This window comes from Lepus europaeus, chromosome 7, assembly GCF_033115175.1.
Source record: "Lepus europaeus isolate LE1 chromosome 7, mLepTim1.pri, whole genome shotgun sequence".
Classification (NCBI taxonomy): Eukaryota; Metazoa; Chordata; class Mammalia; order Lagomorpha; family Leporidae; genus Lepus; species Lepus europaeus.
This window is the reverse complement of record NC_084833.1, coordinates 41,122,915-41,146,590: the sequence shown is the minus strand read 5'-3', so window position 1 is coordinate 41,146,590 and position 23,676 is coordinate 41,122,915.

Here is a 23,676-nt window from a genome sequence, read left to right as displayed (position 1 = left end):
GTTTTTTCTCTCTGAGCCATTCAAGGCTAATTAATAGACATTTCAACATTCTAAAAGGAATTTTTACTTAATTATTTAAAAGGCAGAGTGACAAAGAGTGTCTAACATGTGGATGGCAAAACTCAAGTACTTAAGCCATTATCCACAACCTCCCAAGCATATTAGCAGGAAGCTGGATCAGAAGCAAGGTAGCCAGGACCCCAACACTCTAATATAGAAGGTGGAACTCCCAAGTGGCAGTTTAACCCATTGCACACAATACACACCCCCAGACATTGCACCTTTTACAACCTAAAAATATTACTTTTTACTTCAAAACTAGCATTTATCAAATTAAGGTATTAACACATTTCTTACTTCTGATCTATCTTCTACATTCAAATTTTATGATTCATCTCAATGTCTCCTATGGCTTCTTTTTTTCCCAGTCTTGGATCCCCTTTAGGGCTAGTATTGCATTTGGTTAAGGTTCTGTAGTATTCTTTAGTATGTAATATTTCTGCAAAGTTTTTTTTTTTCCATCCTTCATGATCTTGATATCCAATCATTGCTGCATTACTCACCTAATATTTTCTTTTTAGGGTGACTAGTTGCTGTTTTATGCAATTAGGAGGTCCTTCCTTCCTTCCTTCCTTCCTTCCTTCCTTCCTTCCTTCCTTCCTTCCTTCCAATGTAGCAACACTGTGTTCTTCCTTTCCCTTCCTTGTGCAGTTCTATTTAAGTAAATGTGTATTGATGTCTTCCTTGAAGTGTTTGGAAAAAACATACAGGTTTTAGGAGAACATCAGAAGCAGCTCTGAGAGAGTACATGGTGGGTCTTGAGCTTATTCCATTTCTGAGATCCTTTGGCAAGGGCCCCTTAGTCATCAAATGGACTGGGCTGATCAGGAAAACTAGTTTTCTGCCCTGGAATTTGGGAGAATATGAAATAAAATCATGTTAAACTCTGTCATATTTTACTGTCAGTTACTGTTAATGTAGTTTATTATACTTTAACATCTTTTTTATGACTTCTCTTCCTGACTAAAAGTAGGTGTCCCATTTTCATTTTTAGCTATCACCTCTGGGGAAACACAGAGAATTAGCATTATACTGAAGACGCAGAATTACAAACAACCTAGCCCCTCTAGATTCTCTTTTAACTAAGAACCCACTTTATCAATATTTATTTTCTCTGAGATCTTCATTAAAACTCTAATGTAATCTAAAATATTAATTTATTTATCCGAGGAAAAATGTAGCTTTAGGGATAAGTTATTACTTACAGGATATTTTCAAAAGTTAAGACAGAAGAAAATTGAATTTCTACTAAATGCTAAAATTATCTCATATTACCTTATATCTCTCTATATATCAATATAATAAGAAATGTACTATATAATTTTCCATAGTAAAATATCTTTGGCTGTTTTCTAAATATTAAAGTTCTTCTTGCAAAAGGGGAAAAAGTTCAATATATTAATAGATAGTTTTTGAAGACATATTATCTCTAAAGTGTGCATACAAACGTGTGATAACTATTTATGCATAGTAAATATTAGATATTGGGAGTGAATTTAAGGCCAGAGATGCAAGGATCTCAATAATATCATACAATACAAGATTCTTCAGAGAAATCTAGCATATGTGGAGCTTCTGTTTCCTGGTACAGTTGCCACAGAAATATAAAAATCATCTTATAATACACAATTAAAATACATTGGCATTTATGTGACATTGTCCTCACACTTTAGAAAAGTACTTATTAATATGCCAGTTAAGGAACACTGGATTGCTTAAGGAATATTGAGTAAAAGGACATCAATTTCAAGGTCTGGATTGCAACTTCAGCTCTTGCAAGACTGTAGCTCCAGATGATGATAAGAATGTAAACCCAGGGGCAGGTGTTGTGGTATCATGGGTTAAGTTGCTGCCTGTGAAGCCAGCATCCCACATGAACACCTGTTCAACTCCTGGCTGCTTCTCTTCTGATCCAGCTCCCTCCTAATGCTCCTGGGAAACCAACAGAAGATAGAACAAGTACCTGGGCTCCTGCCACCAAAATGGGAGACCGGGATGGAAGTTCAGGCTCCTGGAATAGGCTTGGCCCAGCCCTTGCTGTTGTAGCCATTTGGGAAGTGAACCATCAAACATAAGATTCTCTCTCTCTCTCTCTTTCTCTCTCTTTTATCCTCTGGTCTGTGACTCTGCCTTTTAAATAAATACATCTTTAAGAAATTAAAAACATTCAAACATCCCAAACAATACCTGTGGGAGAAAAATTATAGATAGATACATAGATAGAAATAGATATAGATATAGATAGATATAAAGATAGATAGAGATAGATAGATTTAGATAGATATACAAATATCCAGGAGGAAGGTAAGCACTACCAATAATATTAATTGCTTATTATAACTTTTTCATACTGGTGAGATTTTCTTCAATCTTTGAAAATTCATTAATTCAACAATTATTAATGATTAATAAAATTCTAAGTCTTGGTATAGCAGCAAACAGAGCAGGCTTCTTTGTTCTAAAAACATATTTATTATATATGTTTCTAAGTGTGTTTGAAGCATGAAAGTATATGGATGAATTAGAGTGACAGTGAAGTAGAAGATAAAGAAATTCCATTTGCAAAATAATAACATTAATGGAGTCAATGATTGGTAGATCAAAATTACATCTCATTATATTGCCTTTCATTTTTGAAGGTGGTTTTCTAGAACTCAAAGGTTTATGCTTGTTGCTTTTACATCCAGCCTTCAAGGAGAGACCTAGAAAAACATTACATGACCTGTCTTTTTATCAAGTCACCTTTGTATTTCTATTCTTTGACATGAATGAAGCTCAGTCCTATTACACCAGAAATCACATCCTTTTGGAATTTTCCTCACACACTGAGAAAATTGTAAGGTGTTCAGGTCATATTCAAGAATCAAAAACTCATTTATTCCTTCCTATGTCTCCGGAAAACCCTTTTTTGCTCCTAGTGCAATTTGTTTCTCCTAATCTCTTCAATGATACAACTAATTTCTTGCCTATTGAACATGAACTTCCTTTTACACAAGCTTGCTTTAATTAAACTCTCTAGTTTTTATGGTTCAGATATTTTATCAATTATATTAAACCATGAATGTTATCTACATCCCAGAAGCATATTTGTTCTGTATTAGGGAGTTGATGAAGCTGATAAAATAATTGGAAACCTATTTATTAAACTTCATATATGTTTGTCCAGTTTTCCTCATCATTGATTGCTATACATGAACTAAATTATTATGTAAATAAATTTAATGGTATCTGTCTTCACAGTTTTAATTCCTGATTTTTCATGTCTCATTTGCTTTGTGAGGCTGTTTTGTATTCTAGATTATGACTTTAGATTTTAAAAAATTATATTTCATAAATGGTTTTAGCAGTAGATAAGAGACTCCATTAACTAACATTTATTAAAATTTCCCTATAGTCCAGATATTGCTAAAGAAATATTATCTAGTCCATTTAATGTAGTCCTTCTGTTCTTTAATTATTTTTTTCTATAGTGAGCTTGAGGTTACAGAGGTTATTGCAGAGCATTGTCTAAATCTGTGAAAATAGTACCCCAACCCTTGCTATCTTTTTAAGAATAGGTTGTATTTTTCATTACCAAGAATTCAGAAATAAATCTTTTATATCCTCATTTTATTTCCTTTGGATAAATTCCTGGGAGTGGAATAGGTGGGTCATATGATAGATCTATTCTCAAACTTCCTAGAAATTTCCATACTGTCTTCCATAATGATCATATTAGTTTACATTCTCACCAACTATGCATAGGTTATCTCATCAACACTTGTTATTTTTTAATTTTTGGATGATAACTATTCTAACTGGGGTGCATCTTTTCATGTGTCTGTTGCTTATTTATATTTCATCCTTTAAAAATATCTGTTCATATCTTTACCCATTGCTTAACTGGATTACATGTTTTATTATTGTTGAGTTTATTGAGCTACTTATATATCCTAGATATTAAGCTTTTATCAGATATATAATTTGCAAATATGTTTTCCCATCCTGTCATTTCCCTGTTTACTTTGTTGAGTATATATTTGCTGAAGTTCTTAATTGGTGTAATGTCATTTATCTATGTTTGCTTTTGTTGCCTGTGCTTTTGGGCTCTTATTCAAGAATGCCAATACGTTACAGTGTTTCTCCTATGTTTTTCTTTAGTAATTTGATGGTTTCTGGTGTTACATTTAAATCTTTGATCCATTGTCAGTTGATTTGTGTATAGGGTGTAAAGTAGAGTTCCTATTTCATGCTTCTGCATGCAGAGATCCTATTCTCCCAGCAACATTTGTTGAAGAGACTGTCCTTTCTCCAGGGAGTCATTTTTAGCTTGTTTGCCAAAGACTATTTGGTTGTAGATGCATGGATTAATTTCTGGGTTTCTATTCTGTTCTGTTGATCTACATGTCTATTATTGTGTCCGTACCATGCTGTTTTGGTTATAACCCCCCTGTAATATATATTAAAATCTGGGATTGTGATGCCTTCAGATTTATTATTATTATTTAAGATTACTTTAGCTATTCAAAGTCTCTTATGATTCCATATGAATTTTATGGTCATTTGTTTCAGACCTGAGAAGAGTATCTTTGGTATTTTGACTGGGATTGCATTGAATCTGTAAATTGCTTTGGGACATATGGACATTTTGATGATATTAATTCTTCTAATCCATGAACTTGAAAGATTTTTTCCATTCTTTTTTGCCTCCTTCTATTTCTTTTCTTATGTTTTGTCATTTTCATCATAGAGATCTTTCACATCCTTGGCTAAATATATCACATGTAACTTAAATTTTTTGTAGATATTGTGAATGGGAATATAAACAATGGCTATCAACAATAAGTGAATGGAAAAATGACCATTGGACCCATACATAGTAAATTTTAAAGTAATCACGTATCATTAATACTATAGTAGTATAACATTCTTAAACATTGATTTCACAAAGGTGTAAAACAAAGTTTTACAAAATTATATTTGTAGCAATTTTGATACACATAGATTTTCTTTATTTTTATTCTTTTTGTTTGTTTGTTTGTTAAATTTTAGTTCCCAGATATAAGGGAGAACATGCAGTATTCATCTTTATGTGTCCAGCTTATTTTACTCAACATAGTGTCCTCCAATTTTGTCCATTTTTCTGTAAATGGAACACATTTTCTATCCATTCTTCTGTTGATGTATACTTTGGTTGACTCAAATTTTAGCTATTCTGAACAGTGCTATTATAAACATGGTTGTGCATATATCTCTTTGATACATTGTGTTCAAGTCTTTTGAGTATATAACCATTAGTGAGATTGCTGGATCATATGGAAAGTCTATTTCTAATTTTTTAAGAACTCTCCACACTGTTTTCCATGTGGCTGCACTAATTTATAGTCCCACCAACAGTAAATAAATGTACCCATTTGTCCCTATCCTCACCAGTATTTGTTATTCTGTGTTTTGGGTTTTAACCATTCTGACAAGGGTAATATCTCATTGTGACTGATTTGTATATCCCTGATGGCTAGTGATGTTGAGCATATTTTCATATATTTTTAGGTCACCTGTATTTCTTCTTTTGAGAACTCTCTATTGAAGTCCTTTGCCCATATCTCACTTGATTTGTTGATTTTTTTGTTGTTGTTGTTGAATTTTTATAAGTTGTTGATATATTTGGGACATTAATCCTTTGTCAGGTGGTTTGCAAATATTTTTCTCATTCTGTTGTATGTCCCTTCACTCTATAGATCTTTTACATTGCTGTGCAAATGCTTCTGAGTTTAACATAGTCTCATTTGTTTAGTTTTGCCTTTGTTGCCTGTGCTTCGGAACTCTTGTTCACAAAGTTGTTCCCTATGCCAGTGTCTTGGAGTGCTTATCCTACATTTTGTTCTAGCAAATTCACAGTCTGATGTCTTTGATTTAGGTCTCTGATTCATCTTGAGTTGATTTTTTTGTGTGTGGTGAGAGGTATGGATCTAATTTCATTCTTCTGCCCATATAACTCATGTTTTGACAGCACCATTTTTTGAAGGGACTATCCTTATTCCACTGTATGGTCTGAGTACTTTTGTCAAAAATCAGTTGGCTATATGTATGCAGATTAATTTCTGTGCTGCCTACTCTGTTCCATTGATCTATGCATCAATTATTATGCCAGTACTATGCTGTTTTAATTACAATAGTAGCCTTGTAGTATGCTTTGAAGTCAGGTATTATAATGCCTCAAACTTAATTTTTCTTGTTCAGTTTGTTTTGGTTATTCTGGATCTTTGATAATTCTGTATGAGTTTTAGGATTGCTTTGTTATTCTGTAACATTGTCATTAGTATTTTGATAGAAATTGCATTGAATCTGTAGGTTGCTTTAAGTATTTTAAATATTTTAATAATATTGATTTTTCTGATCCATGAGCAGGAAATATTTTTCCATTTTTGTGTTCTTTATTATTTCTTTCAACAGTTTGGTAATTTGCATTATAGAGATCTTTCACTCCCTGTGTTAAATTTATTCATAAATATTTGAGCTTTTGTGGTCACTGTAAATGGTATTTTGTTCTTTATTTCTCTTTATGTGAGTTTATTCGTAGCATACAATAAAGCTACTTTTTGCTGTATGTATATTAAAACCTGCAACTTTACCGTATTGATTTATCAATTCTAACAGCTTTTTGGAGGAATGTTTAGGCTTTCTATGTACAATATCATGTCATCTGCAAACATGAAGTTTGACTTCCTCTTTTCTGATGCCCTTTATTTCTTTCTCTTCCCTAATTACTCTTGCTAAAACTTCTAGTACTACTTTATACAATAATGGTCAAAGTGGACAACTTTGTCTTGTTCCAGATCTGGGGGGCCGGGGAATGCTTTCAGTTTTTCTCCATTCAATATGATATTGACTGTTGGTTTGTGATACATAGCCTTTACAATTGTGAGGATTGTTCCTTCTGTTCCTATTTTGTGAAAGGTTTTATCATGAATGAGGTGCTGAATCTTATCAAATGCTTTCTCTATATCTATTAAGATGACTATATGGCTTTTGCTCTTAATTCTATTAATGTGACTTATGCATTTATTAATTTGAAAAAATTGAACTGCCCTTGATTCTGTGATAAATTCCACTTGATCATGATGTGTGATCTTTTGGATATGTTTTTTGGATTCAGTTTGATAGTATTTTGTTGAGAATCTTTGCATCTATGTTCATTAAGGATATAGGTCTGTAGTTTTCTTTCCATGTCAAATCTTTGGTTTTGTCATCAAAGTAATGTTAGCCTCTTAAAAAGAGTTTGGCAGAATTTAATCCTGCTCAATATTTGCAACAGTATAAAGAGTGTTGGAGTTACTTACCGAGAGAGATATATTGTTAAAAGATGTAATGGTAGCAATGAGCTTGCCGTGGTTTATTTTTATACATATTATTTAATATTTTGTTGACATTATGCATATTAGACTTCTATAGAAAAACAGAACTAGTAGCTTTACAAGAGATTTACTACGAAATCTATTCATACAGTTATGGAAGCCAAAATGTATGATTATCTGCTCTCTGTAAGGTGGAGAAGCAGGAAAGTCAGTGATAAAATTCAATATGAGGGGGCCAGCTCTGTGGAGTAGCAGGTAAAAGGCACTGTCTGCAGTGCCGGCATTCCATATGGGAGTCGGTTCAAGTCCCAGCTGCTCCAATTCTGATCCAGCCCTCTGCAATAGCCAGGAAAAGCAGTAGAAGATGGCCCAAGTCATTGGGCCCTTGTACCTGTGTTGGAGACCCAGAGTAAGCTTCTGGCTTTATATTGAGCCAGTTATTTGGGGGAGTGAACCAGCAGATGGAAGACTTCTCTCTCTCTCTCTCTCTCTCTCTCTCTGTCTCTGCCTCTGCCTCTCTATAACTCTTCCTTTCAAATAAATAAAAATCTTCTTTTTAAAAAAATAAATTCAATGTAAGTCCAAGTCCTGATTATCAGGGGGACTTGATATAACTTACAGGATTTTAAAGAAAAAGGATAGAGTGGAGCACAGTTCTAAGTCCTGAAGTAACTTAATCTAAAACTGCAAGAACCAGGAATTCTGATATTTAGCTAGGATTTTATTTTTTTTAAGATTTATTTATTTATTTGGAAGACAGTTACATAAGGATTCAGAAAGAGAGAGAGAGACAGAGAGAGAGAGAGAGAGAGAGAGAGAGAGAGAGATCGATCTTCTGTACACTGTTTCACTTTCCCAGTAGCTGCAATGGCTGGGGATTGGCCAACCCAAAGGAACCATGAGCCTGGGACTCCATGCAACTCTCTAAGATATGGTAAAGGAAACAGCTTTCATATAAGAGGGACATCTGCAAAGTAGTATCCTTGAAAATATTAAATATCATTGAGGCAAGCAGATAAAAGGTGATTTTGTGCTAAGAGGAAAAAATAGAAATGAGATTAATATAAAAGTTAAAATACACTGAGAAAAACAGCAGTGGCATTGGAGGCTTTTAGAAAGTTGGGGTTTTGCAATAAAAGAAACAGGAAAGTTATAACAGAAATAATAACACAGGATATTTTATCAAAGAGCACAGCATTTTTTTGTGGCCAGTAGTTACAGAGATAAGATGTGGGATGGAACACTCTCCTGTAAGTATTAATTATGTGTAGGACCCAAGTGAAAGTTGTGACCTGTAGCATTCAGCAGACAAAAGTCTTTGCTTAACATTTAAAATTAATGCCATTGAGTTCTTTGAGCATCTCCTATATAAGAACAATAATCCCTTTCATACATTCCTAGTAGAAAGAATTGTTTTATTTATTGAATTTGCAATTTTTATTATAGAAGTCCCTAGAGTCTTGAAGGCCCACTCTTTATTTCCTTGGTGGTTTATAAAATTTTAGCCAAGACATTATGGGGCTCAAATAAATCAAACTTCACATTTCAAGATGCTGACATTTTTGGACTTACACTTTAGAAAGCTCATGGTCAGGCTGGCACTGTGTCATAGCAGGTAAAGCCACCACCTGCAATGCAAACATCCCATATAGGCACCAGATCACATCCTAGTTGCTCATTTTTAATGAACCTGGGAAATAATCTGAAGATGGCACAAATACTTGGGCCATGGCACCCATGTGGGAGACTCAGAAGATGTTTCTGGCTCCTGGCTTCAGCCTGGCTCAGCCCTTGCCATTGCGACCATTAAGGATTGACCAGTGATGGAAGATCTCCGTGTGTGTGTGTGTGTACATGTCTTCCTCTCTCTCTCTCTCTCTCTCTCTCTCTCTCTCTCTCCTTCTGTAATTCTGCCTTTCAAGCAAATAAGTGTTCAAAAAAGAAAAAAAAAGTAGGAAAGATCATGCTCAATTACTTTAATAAGTGCCCTTGATATCATAATTATTATTCTAGTTGATGATTTGTTTTATAAAACTTTTTAAGAATAGAACAGTTCAGTGACAGAATGATTAAGACCTTAAGCAGCAAACCAAATATTAATTGTTTCATTAAAGTATAGTCATAGTGGATATCCTACAGAGACATCTGAAATCCTGTGAAAATGTATTATAGGAGAAACTGACTTGACTAGGGTGAAGGCAGTGATCTGAGATCAGGGAGAAGTGGAAACACTGGAAGTTTTTTTTATAAAGTAACAAAATTTCAGCTGAGAATTGAAAAGAAACTGGTGTGAATCAAGGAGGAGAATGTGAATAAAAAATGTACTTCGGGCCAAGAGAATTTTATTCTAAAGCCTTTCAGGTTAGAAAAAAAAAAAAATGTATCCCCATTGAGTAACTGAGAAAAAGGAAAAGTGTGCTTGAGGCTCAGTGAACTAGAGAAAGTGTGACACTAATGTTTCTAATACAATCTCAGTTCCTAGTACAGTTATTCTCTTCCCAGTGTAGAAATCCACACACTTTGTGAGACTGAGCTCAAATTATCTTCTTTGCAATCTGGCCCAATATTTTCAACCCTCTTTCAAAGGCTGCTTTTCTCCATGCCCCTCATTCTGTTGAGTTCCCATAAACACTTTCACATTTCCACTTACCTGATTGTCTTAATTACATCCATTTTTTACACTGTCCCCAGAGGGCTCTGATTAGTTCTTACGTTTTCACATATTGTCTTTGGTATCCAGTGCACAGTTCTTTGCAAACACTAGGTTTTCAATTTTATTCTCCAAATTTGTGCGTTGTCATGTGTAGCATATCTACACATTTGTGTGTTGTCATGTGTACACCATATACATGTGATTGTTCTCCCAACACATGTGCGCATGTGACTTATTTGCATTACACACCATGGTAAGCATTGTGATATAATGGTAATTTTTGCTCTCAGTAAGTGAATGTTCAGTGTAACAATTGCAAGGAGCTGAAAACATGTTTGCTTTCCTAAGAACAGGAAAATAGAAAGAAGAGTGATGACCCGGGGCAGGGAACTGAAAGATAAGAAGAGTGAAGTAAAACAAGTCTACTGCCTTACCACTGGGAGTGAAGTCCATGTTAATACACAAAGTTCTAACCATCCTTGTTTGAACCAATACTCGGTGCATATATGTGCCCATTGGTTTAGGGAAAAAGAATGCACCAGGAATGCCAAGACAAGTGCCGTTCAGGGAGAGCTTAGATTATAGTTGAGTATAGGTCCAGCTGTGTCAGAGTCATAAGCATTCATGTTCTGTTTCTTTCTGTATCATTCAACCTGTACTGGGTCTAACCAGTACTTAGTACAGGGCCAAAGAATACATCCTAAGAATGGAATACTGATCCAAAAGGTGTCAAAATAGCGACAACAGGAGTCACTGTGTACTTACACCCCATGTGGGATCTGTCCCTAATGTGTCCTCTAAAGCGAAGTGATGCTATAACTAGTACTGAAACAGTATTTTTATACTTTGCATTTCTGTGTGGGCACAAACTGATGAGGTCTTTACTAATTATATATTGAAGTGATCTTCTGTATATAAAGAGAATTGGAAATGAAAAAAAAAAAAACAACCTGGTGTTAAAATGGAAATGGCATAGAAAATTAATTAATTTGAAAAAAAAATTATGTAGGATCTCTGTCTTTAATGTGCTGTACATTGCTATTTAATGCTATAATTAGTAATCCAATGGTAGTTTTTTCACTTTATGTTGCTATATGGGCAAAATGTTGAAATCTTTACCTAATATATACTAAACTGATCTTCTGTATACAAAGAGAATTGAAAATGAATCTTTACATGAATGGAAGGGGAAAGGGAGCGGGAAAGGGGAGGGTTGTGGGCGGGAGGGAAGTTATGGGAGGGGGGAAGCCATTGCAACCCATAAGCTGTACTTTGGAAATTTATATTCATTAAATAAAAGTTAAAAAAAAAATAGCGTAACTAATTGCACTGTTTCCTCCCCAACTGCTGAGATACTACAAAACAGAGTGCAAAAAGGAAGAAAGAAGAGATCACTGAGTGGTTTTCCCTTTAGTGAAAGTTATCAAGTGCTGTCCCCAGTTGTCACAGTGGCTGGAGCGTGGCCTTCTCTGTCCAACATGGCAGGATGTCAGGTTAACCCCAAAGTAGGATGGTGCCTCATAGATTAAGGAAGCAGACTCAGAGATTTTGTTGTGAGGAGACCAGGGTTGCTGTGCCTACTGCCAAAGACAGAGGCAGAAGCAGAGTCCCAGATGTCTGATTACTCCAAGTATTTATGATCAATGGTGACACGATTGATTAATCACAAAAAATGTGCAGTTTCATGAAAACAGGATTTTATGAGGAGGGAGTTTAAACATAGTGAAACAGGAAAGAAAGACGTGTTTGCTAGGATTAACAATCACAATTTAGAGGAACCTTGAGGGGGACGGATTATTAAATGAGGAGCACATCCCACTTGCTGTTTACTGGGGCCCACAGTATTTCCTTAGCTGCTTCAGCATACCTGTTACCTTTGTCATTGTTAACATAACAGGACTGGTCACCTTTGCAATCTGCCCAAGCATGCTGTTAGCAGAATTCAGGCCATGTGGTAGTCCCTGACAGTCTTCAAGCCTGCCAAGTTGCACTATTTGTGTGACTTAGAAGGAAAAACATTTCTGTGTTTCTGGAGAACAATTCTTCTGCGCCTTAGGACTACAGCTGGCAGACTTTTTTAATCTACCTATAACAGGAAAACGATTTTATCTCAGAAAAGTTAAGGTGGCAAGCTGTTAGTCCTGTGTTTGCTTAACCTACTCACCTCCAGAAAATTAAGTACTCAAGTCCTGCATTTTCTTCCTGCCTTGGGATGCCCTGGATCTAACATTTCTTTAGGTAAGAACAGAGAATGGCTTTGATTTCCCTGGGACCATAGTAGAAATAATCAAGTTAGTCTCTGAAAGCAAATATTTCCTTGATATTTCTACATTTCCCTTTATGTGTACATGTCCTCAAAACCATTTTAGGAGTGACAGATCAACTGAAACTGGTCTTGCTGAAGGCACAAAGAGGGTGCAAGCATTTGGTACAGTCACTAAATGCTGGTTGGGATGCCTGAAACCCCTATCAGAGTGCCTGGGTTCAAGTCCCAGGTCTGCTTTTGATTCCAGCTTCCTGCTCTTGCACACTTTGGGAGGCAGAAGATGATGGCTCGGGTAGTTTGGTCCTTACCACTATAAAGGAGCTCTGAACTGAATTCCTGGCTCCTGGTTTGGCCTGTCCCAGCTCTAGCTATTGCGGGCATTTGAGAGTAAACCAAGGAAAGAAAGATTTCCCACGCTTGCGCTGTGGCGCAGTGGGTTAATGACCTGGTCTGAAGCGCCAGCATCCCATATGGGCACTGGTTCTAGCCCAGCTACTCCACTTCCAATCCAGCTCTCTGCTATGGCCTGGTAAAGCAATAGAAGATGGCCCAAGTCCTAGGGCCCCTGCACCCACGTGGGAGATCAGGAAGAGGCTCCCAGCTCCTGGCTTTGGATCAGCACAGCTCCAAATGTTGTGGCCAATTAAGGAGTGAACCATCTGATGGAGGACCTCTCTCTCTCTCTCTGACTCTCCTCTCCCTGTGTAACTCTGATTTTCAAATAAATAAATAAATCTTAAAAAAAAAAAAAAAGAAAGCGCTCTCACTCTCCTCTCTTTCTTTCTCTCTCTCTCCCTTTCAAATAAATAAAAATACTCTGGCCTCAGAATCAGCCCTTAAGGCATTCAGATCTGCTCATGAGAGTATCTCAGGCATGGAATGCCAAGACACTTTGGCAAAAAGTGATCTAAATGAAAGGTCTCTGTGAGTGAGATTTTGGTGGAAAGGGCCATCAAAGAAGGAGGTCTCTTTCTCTGAAGGGAGGAGAGAACTTCCACTTTGATTATGGCCTTATCTAAATAAGGTCAGAGTTTGTGAACTCAAGAGGCTTCCATGGCCTTGGCAGCTCATGACAAGAGCCTCGGGTGATTGCTGATGTCATAAATAAGAATGTCAATTGTTAAATCAACAACGGGAGTCACTGTACATCTGCTCTCCATGTAGGACCTCTGCCCTTAATGTGTTATAGTATGAGAATTAACGGTAAAACTAATCTTCAAACAGTACTTTATACTTTGTGTGTCTGTGTGGGTACAAACTGTTGGAATCTTTACTCAGTACAGAGTTGATCTTATGTATATAAAGCTAATTAAAATGAATCTTATTGAAGACTGGGATGGGAGAGGGAGTAGGAGATGGGATGGTTTGCGGATGGGAGGGTGGTTATGGGGGGAAGAACTGCTATAATCCAGAAGTTGTACTTTTGAAATTTATATTTATTAAATAAAAGTTTTATATTAAAAACAAATAAATAAAAATAAATAAATTTAAAAGTTTAGGGACCAGCCTTGTAGTGTCAAGGTTAAAGCAGCTGTCTGGGGCACCAGCATCCCATATAGATGCCGGTTGTGTCCTAGGATCTCAACTTCCAATCCTACTCCCTTGCAATGACCTGAGGAATGCATTGGAAGATGGCTCAAGTGTTTACGTCCCTGGTACAGGAAAGACCCAGACAAAGCTCCTGGCTCCTGGCTCCAGCTTCAGCCATCGTGGCCATTTAGGGAGTGAACTAGCTGATGGGAGATCTCTCTCTCTCTCTCTCTCTCTGTCTCTCTGTCTCTCCTGCTCTTTCTGTAACTATGACAGAACAGATGGGATTCAAACTGGTGTTTATATGGGATGCTGGCACCACAGGTGGTGGCTTAACCGGCTCTGCCACAACACTGGCCCCATTTGTTTATATATTTTTTTAAAAAATTATTTATTTAAAAGGTGAAGTGTCAGAGATAGAAAGAGAGGCAGAGAGTTAGATGATCTACCAGTTTCACTCCCCAAATGGCTGTAGCAGCTGCAACTGGACCAGACTGAAGCCAGGAGCCAGGAACTCCATCCAGGTCCCAGGCTCATTAGCATGGAATTGCATTGGAATCAGAGTAGCCAGAAATTGAACCAGCATATGTTTTTACCACAATATAATTGATGAAATAGTTTGGAAAAAATACACGGTCATCAAAGCCAAAACCTTGTGTATGAATTTTCTTTTTTTCCCTTTAAAGATTTATTTATTTGTTTGAGAGCCAGTCACAGGCAGAGACTGAGAGAAACAGAAAGAAAGGTCCTCCATTCTCTGGCTCACTCCCCAGATGGCAGCAATGGCCAGAGGTGGGCTAATCCAAAGCCAGGAGCTTCTTCTGGGTCTCCCATGCAGGTGCAGGGGCCCAAGCATTTGCACCATCTTCTGCTGCTCTTCCAGGCCACTAGCAGAGAGTTGGATTGGAAGCGGAGCAGCCAGGATAGGAACTGATGCCCATATTGGTGCTGGTGCCTCAGGCGGACCCTCAACCCACTATGCCACAGCACTGGTCCCAGCCAAAAGCTTTCTTCTTTCATTTTTTGCTTTAAGTCCTCTACTTTCCTTCAATAAACCATTTCTGCTTCTCATACTCTTCTTTGTCTACGCTCCTCACTCTTTATGGATAGGAGACACAAACCCTGAAGAGGAAAAGAACTATAATAACCCCAGCCTCCTACAACAGTATCGAAATTTTTTCAGTGGTTAATTGCAGACTGTATGAGTGAGAATGTTTGGGGATACGTGAAATCATGCTGCAGAGAACACCCAAATTACATTTATTTAAACAATAAAGGTCTACTTCTAACCCGACATAACTGTGACAGGGTGAGCAAGGCTCATACACTGTGTCTTCCTGCCTTGAGGGCCCAAGCTGATGGCACCACCACCATCAGGAGTGTTGTCAATCATAGTAGCAGGATGAGAGGGAGCTTGGTGGGGCTTGTGCTCAAAGTGTCACTCTCATTCCACTCACATCTCATTGGTCAGGGCTGGGCTCGTGGCCCCATGGCTTCAAGGCCTGTGGGGAGGCCTGCTCCCCTTTGTGCTTGGGAGGAAGCAGAGATGTGTGAGGATTGACCAGAGCCTCTCCAGTCGCTCTGTAGAGGCCGCCATTTACGTTTCCAGCTCTCTCTTAGTGACTGGAGCCTCTCAGACAAGCTCCTCTAGAGCAATTTCCTTGCGTCTCTCATACTCTGTGAAGATTTCTGTGACTGTGAGAATTCCTTTCAAAGTCTTTCAACCTGCTCAGCATCAGGATGCAGGCTGTGCCTGCCCTTGGGCCTCCACCAGGACGGAGGTTGTACCCACATGTGGCTCCACCAGGACGGAGGTTGTACCCACCTGTGCCTTCATCAGGACAAGGCTGTGCCTATACCTTTGCCTCCACCAGAACAGAGGCTGTCCCATACATGCATCTCCCTAAGGCTTCCTCCTTCTGTGCCTCTACCAAGAGGGAAGCTGTCCCATGCCTGAACCTCCATCACTGGATGGTAAACTCAAGATCATGGGCCGCATTGACTCTTCCATCCCTCAGACAGCAAGCATGCTCAGCACAGTACTTTTGAGAGCATCAGTTCTTGTTGCTGTTGGCCTTAGGGCAGAGGCTCATGCAGACCTGGTTCTACTCCTCCAGAGCTGTGAGCCACAGTCAAGGGAGGATGTGGGCTGTAAGGGGCTGCTTTGACTGCCACTTTTGCTTCGTCCGTGTAAGTAAATGGCATGTAGACGAGGCAAGGATCCCTTTCTGACAATAAGAGCCCATTTAACCCTCCCCTGTGATCTTGGTGCTGCCCTGATCTGCTGTGCTCTCTCCAGCCCCAGGGGCACTTATCAGCTGCACATTCTGCTTCAGTTTTCACTCTGCAGAAACCTGAATCTCAAATCCACTGCACAATGCAGGCTGGGCCATCCAGCTGCTTCCCAGGTATTTGAAATAAGGTGCAGTGTTAATTCTCCCTGCATCTGCAAGCCCCAAACCTGCGTGAGGAGCTGGCAAGGCACCCAGACCTCATCTAAGCATGTGTTCCTCAGTGGAGCCCTTGGAAGCTTTTATGGCGGCCTGGGAAGGGGGTTTTCGGGTTGTTGCCACTTTGGTGAATAACAAGAGCCAGTGTGGGTCTCTGAGGCCCAGGGCTCACTTTCCTGCTCCTTGTCCCTCACAGAGCCACCTCCCTCCCCTCCCTGTGACACAATGTCTTCATCTGATCTGCTTTTTGGTTGGTTGGTTGGTTGCTTTTGTGTGTGTGTGTGTGTGTGAAAGTAGAGAGAGAAACTTTTTGGCAACTGCATTTATTTTTTGATGGTGGTAAAATCTGGATTCCCATTATCTTCTGCAGTCAATTTTAGTGAATTTTTCTCTCTGTAAAGTTCAACATCTCACTTGGACTCCAAAATGTTTTTAAAATTTTATTTTTAGGGGAGAGCCCTGAGTGTAGTGGGTAAATCTTCTGCCTCAATGCCGGCATCCTATATGGGCACAAGTTCAAGTTCCAATTGCTCCACTTCTGATCCGGCTCTCTGTTATGGCCTGGGAAAGTAGTAGAAGATAGCCCAAGTTCTTGGGCACCTGCACCAGCATGAGAGACCTGAAAGAAACTCCTTTGGCTCCTGGTTTCAGATTGGTGGAGCTCCTGCCATTGTGGCCATTTGGCGAGTGAACCAGTGGATGGAAGTCTTCTCTCTCTCTGCCTCTCTGTAACTCTGCCTTTCATATAAATAAATGAATCTTTTAAAAAGAAACCACGTAACGTGGGCCCCACAGCCGTCGAGTCGAGGCCCTTCTAGTTTCCCTGATACTCCTGCCATCTCCGCCAGCTTCCTCCCTAGTCTGGGTTATTCTGAAGCAAACTGATATATTGTATGGTTATTTCTGTGGACACTTCTATATGTAAACCATTAAAAGGTCCCTTTTTAAAATGTATCTGTAATCACATCAAAATAATTGTATTAAAATAATCAAATATTAGTCAATGTTAACATCTCCACTCATGTCATATATGGATATGTATGTATATGTACATATATGTATATGTATATCTATCTATCTATATATATATATATACACACACACACATACAGGGATCTTAAGTCTTTTAATTTACAGATCTCCTGTAAATGCCCTCTTCTTCTCCCCCTATTTATTTCCTTAATATGCATTTGCTTTTTTAACCAGGTCACCTCCCATGCGGGCTTGCTATATCATTATTCCATTTTCAGATCAAAATTGTAGGAAGATTCTACTGAAATTCTATGTTCTGGATAGCATAAAATTAGAAATCTAAGGATGAGAAGAGAACAAGTTGTCATCCTCAGTATGGACTATCTTCCTGTTTAATTTTGCTTTCTATTTCTACATTATGGTTATGTGTTCCTTCAAATTACTTTCACTAGTTAAAAATTAGCATTACATAACATTTCAGCTCAACTCATAAAGAGCTTTATGACCAGTGTAAGTCCTTTTTAGGAAACATGCACATTATGATTTTGCAGCTACTGATTTCTTTGATTTTGCTCCTGGAGGCAAGTATTCAAATTATGGTTACAGGGAAGCAGGGCAATAAAAAAGCCAAACAAAAAGAAACAGAAATATGAATAATATAGGTATTGATAAGGTCAAAGGAATAATAAAATGATAATTCTGGTTTTAATTGTAGTAGTAATTATTTTAAAACTATCAACTTTAATGTAGAATGCTTTTAGATTATGAATAATTTTTAGTCAAAAATATTCCTGAAGTTTTATGGTAAATATATGTTTTGTTTTTATGTTTAAGTAATTGATTTTTTATTTTTATGTTTAACATACTGTGCTGTTCAAAAATCAAAAGCCTTTGTATACACAGGCAGTGCCACGGCTGAGAAAGAACTGCTAAGATCAATCCCATTCACAACAGCTACAAAAACAATCAAATAGCTTGGAATAAACTTAACCAAGGATGTTAAAGATCTCTATGATGAGAATTATAAAATCTTAAAGAAAGAAATAGAAGAGGATACCAAAAAATGGAAAAATCTTCCATGCTCATGGATTGGAAGAATCAACATCATCAAAATGTCCATTCTCCCAAAAGCAATTTATAGATTCAATGCGATACCAATCAAGATACCAAAGACATTCTTCTCAGATCTAGATAAAATGATGCTGAAATTCATATGGAGGCACAGGAGACCTCGAATAGCTAAAGCAATATTGTACGACAAAAACAAAGACGAAGGCATCACAATACCAGATTTCAGGACATACTACAGGGCAGTTGTTATCAAAACAGCATGGGACTGGTACAGAAACAGATGAATAGACCAATGGAACAGAATAGAAACACCAGAAATCAACCCTAACATCTACAGCCAACTTATATTTGATTAAGGATCTAAAACCAATTCCTGGAGCAAGGACAGTCTATTCAATAAATTGTGCTGGGAAAACTGGATCTCCAGGTGCAGAAGCATGAAGCACCTTACACCTTATACAAAAATCCACTCAACATGGATTAAAGACCTAAATTTATGACCCAAAAGCATCAAATTATTAAAGAACATTGGAGAAACCCTGCAAGATATTGGCACCGGCAAAGACTTCCTGGAAAAGACCCTAGAGGTGCAGGCAGTCAAAGCCAAAATTAACATTTGGGATTGCATAAAATTGAGAAGTTGCTGTACTGCAAAAGAAACAGGAAAGTGAAGAGGCAACTGACAGAATAGGATAAAATATTTGCAAACTATGCAACAGATAAAGGATTAATAACCAGAATCTACAAAGAGATCAAGAAACTCCACAACAACAAAGCTAACAACCCACTTAAGAGATGGGCCAAGGACCTCAATAGACATTTTTCAAAAGAGGAAATCCAAATGGCCAACAGACACATGAAAAAATGTTCAAGTTCACTAGCGATCAGCGAAATGCAAATCAAAACCACAATGAGGTTTCACCTCACCCCGGTGAGAATGGATCATATTCAGTAATCTACCAACAACAGATGCTGGAGAGGATGTGGGGAAAAAGGGACTCTAACCCACTGTTGGTGGGAATGCAAACTGGTTAAGCCACTAGGGAAGTCAGTCTGAAGATTCCTCAGAAACCTGAATATAACCCTACCATAGAACCCAGCCATCCCACTCCTTGGAATTTACCCAAAGGAAATTAAATTGGCAAACAAAAAAAAATGCTGTCTGCACATTAATGTTTATTGCAGCTCAATTCACAATAGCTAAGACCTGGAACCAACCCAAATGCCCATCAACAGTAGACTGGATAAAGAAATTATGGGACATGTACTCTATAGAATACTATACAGCAGTCAAAAATAATGAAATCCGGTCATTTGCAACAAGATGGAGGAATCTGGAAAACATTATGCTGAGTGAATTAAGCCAGTCCCAAAGGGACAAATATCATATGTTCTCCCTGATCAGCGACAACTAACTGAGCACCAAAGGGGAAACCTGTTAAGTGAAATGGACACTATGAGGAACGGTGACTTGATCAGCCCTTGCCCTGACTGTTGATGAACAACTTTATCCCTCCTACCATTTTTCTGTTTGTTCTACTTAATACTATTGGTTGAATTCTGTAATTAATACACAGTTATTCTTAAGTGTTGATACTTAACTGAAAAAATGATCCCTGTTAAATATAAGAGTGGGAATTGGAGAGGGAAGAGATATACAATTTGGGACATGCTCAGGCTGACTGGCCCCAAATGGTAGAGTTAGAAACATGCCAGGGGATTCCAATTCAATCCCAGCAAGGTGGCATATGCCAATGCCATCTCACTAGGCCAAGTGATCAATTTCTGTTCACAATTGATCATAATGATAGGACTAAGAGTCCAAGCGATTACAAAAACAAGACCAGTGTCTGAAAATACTAACCTGTTGAATAAAAAAGGGAGAGAATGATCCAACATGGGAAGCAGGATACACAGCAGACTCATAGAATGGCAGATGTCCTAAATAGCACTCCTGCCTCAGAATCAGCCCTTAAGGCATTCAGATCTGGCTGAAAAGCCCATGAGAGTCTTTTAGGCATGGAAAGCCAAGACACTCTGGCAAAAAAAAAAAAATGACCTAAATGAAAGATCTCTGTGAGTGAGATCCCAGTGGAAAGAACAGGTCATTAAAGGAGGTACCTTTCTCTGAAGGGAGGAGAGAACTTCCACACTTTGACTATGACCTTGTCTAAATATGACCAGAGTTGGTGAACTCAAAAGGTTTCCATAACCTTGGCAACTCATGACAAGAGCCTAGGGTGATTACTGATGCCATAAACAAGAGTGTCAATTTGTTAAGTCAACAACAGGAATCACTGTGCACTTACTCCTCATGTAGGATCTCTGTCCTTAATGTGCTGTACATTGTGATTTAATGCTATAACTAGTACTCAAATGGCATTTTTCACTTTGTGTTTCTATGTGTGTGCAAACTGTTGAAATCTTTACTTAATATATTCTAAACTGATCTTCTGTATATAAAGAGAATTGAAAATGAATCTTGATGTGAATGGAAGGGGAGAGGGAGCGGGAGAGGGGAGGGTTGCGGGTGGGAGGGAAGTTATGGGGGGAGGTGAAAGCCATTATAATCCATAAGCTGTACTTTGGAAATTTATATTCATTAAATAAAAGTTAAAAAATAAAATAAAATACTGTGCTGTTTTGAGAACATTTTAAGAACCACATTTTGAGAAACACATTTTCAACTGACATAACTTTCAAAACCCATAACACATACAAAACGAATAGGCATGAAATACAAATCTGAGAGGTGTTTCATAAAGGGGAAGACAATTCCTCATGATTATGACTTATGAAGAGTTGTTTAGGAACCTATCAAAGACCTATCATTTTGTGAATTGATGAAGAAGAGCTTTCCATTACAACTAAGACATACAGTTTATCCCCTCTTGAATGAAGGAGGAATTGCGAAATTGCCATAGTCAGAAAATAATTTCAAAATAATGGCACAGAGAATGCAGTTGTGCTCAGACAGAAAAGATGGGCTTCCTTTTAGAAAACAAATTTGGGGCTGGCACTGTGGCACAGTGGGTTAATGCCCTGGTCTGAAGCGCTGGCATCCCATATGGACTCCAGTTCTAGTCCTGGCTGCTCCTCTTCCAATCCAGCTCTCTGATATGGCCTGGGAAAGCAGTGGAAGATGGCCCAAGTCCTTAGGCCCCTGCACCCACTTGGGAGACTCAGGAGAAGCTCCTGGCTCTTGGCTTTGGATAGGTGCAGTTCCAGCAATTGTGGCCATCTGGAGAGTGAACCAGCAGATAGAAGACTTCTCTCTCTGTCTCTACCTCTTTTTGTAGCTCTGTCTTTCAAATAAATAAAATAAATCTTTAAAAACAAAAAAAGACAAATTTATGATCCAGCAGATGGAAGATATCTCTCTCTCTCTGTAACTCTGCCTTTCAAATAAATCTTTTTTTAAAAAGTGTTGTTCAAACTACATCTAAATGTCTTTTTCACTGAAGTGAATATCATAGTCCTTTTTCAGACTATAATGCTATTTTGGCTTAATTACTTACTTATTGGGAATATGCTTTATGAGTCAAGCTGCATTTTGCAAACTTGAAATTACACTTCATGAGATTTCAGTTATGAATAATTCAGAAACATTAAGATTTCCAATCTTATGATATTAGTAAAATTGTAATTAATAATTTACTGTGATATTAGTAAAATTGTTTTAATTACTCTAAGGTTATTTCTTTTTATATAAAATAATCAACTACCTCGGAAGAATTTTCTGCAGCTCATATATGCCCAATTTGTATAACGTTTTGTTAACATCAAAGGAAGATAAATATTTTTGATAATGATACAATTGCAGTTCAAAGTTATTCCATTTGTTTGGGTTAACTTCCTATTCAGTATGATGAATGCCCAATTCCAACAAATATTTCTTTCTGAAACTCATGCTCAGACTCTGGCTCAATTCACTGAGGATATCCATGTATATGCAAAATCTCCATGCCAAGTTTACAATAACCCTTGAAGAGATTCATCAGTTTTCTCTTTAAAGCTACTTCTTATCTAAGTTAAGTGATAAGTAAGAGAAAGTTTCCAAAGTGAATAAGATATGACCCTAAGGTGAGCCACAAATGGGCACAGTGTATCATGATATGTCAATGTCTGTTTAAGTTGATAGTGACAAATCATTCTAAATCATTTTGTACAATGAATCAAAATTGTGTAACACTACTAATAATATTTGTTCAATAATTGAAAGATTCATTCTAGGGGCTGGCATTGTGGTATAGAGTTAAGCTACTGCCTGAAACACTGACATGCCGTAAGGGCCCTAGTTTTAGTTCTGGCTGCTCCACTTCTGATCCAGCTAATGCACTTGGGAAAGCAGTGGAGGATGGTCCAAGTTCTTGGGCTCCTGCACCCATGTGGGAGACCTGGAGAAAGCTCCTGGTTCCTGGCTTTGACAACCAGCCCTGGCCATTGCAGGTATGTGGGAAATGAACCAGTGGATGAATGACCTCTCTCTCTCTCTCTCTCTCTCTCTTTCCCTCCTCAACCTCTTTGTCTCTTCCTCTCCTCTGTCTCTGTAACTCTACCCTTCAAATAAACAAAAGAAATTTTTTATAAAAAGATTCCTTCTGTAAAATACTGCATTGAGTAATTTGAATCTGTGCACTGAAGATAAATTGCTTGACATCAGCAGCTAAAAAATTTTCTTCTGTAGTTTCACAGAACGTCATCTTGATCTTTCCTCCAAGCACTAGAGAGTATGATTATTGCTTTAAACATAATTTTGAGAGCGAAGTTATTTATCTTTCTTATATACATAAAAAATTTAGTGCTTTTTTCAGTTAAATTCATTCTAATATCTTTGTAAATATTGAACGTGATATTTGTATTTTCATTAATAGTAATAGTAGTAAGTGATACTGGATATTTATATATGGAGTATAATGTGTATGTTGTTACTGAATGATTTTTGGCTTTTGGTATTAACTGTCAAATTCTTACTGATGACAAAGTTATGAATTACTGTATTCCCAAACTACATATTACTGTTTATTTATCATAAGAAATAATAGAAAGTGATTCTATTTAACCATATATCAGAAGAGTTGTTTGAGGGGCCAGCATTGTGGCACAACAGGTTAAAGCCCTGGCCTGAAGCAAAGGCATCCCATATGGGTGCCGGTTCTACTGGCTGCTCCTCTTCTGATCCAGCTCTCTGATTTAGCCTGGAAAAGCAGTAGAAGATGGCCCAAGTTCTTGGGGCCCTGCAGCCATGGGGGAGACCTGAAAGAAGTTCCTGGCTTCGGATTAGTGAGCTCTGGCTGTTGCAGCCATGTGGGGAGTGAACCAGCAGATGGAAGACCTCTC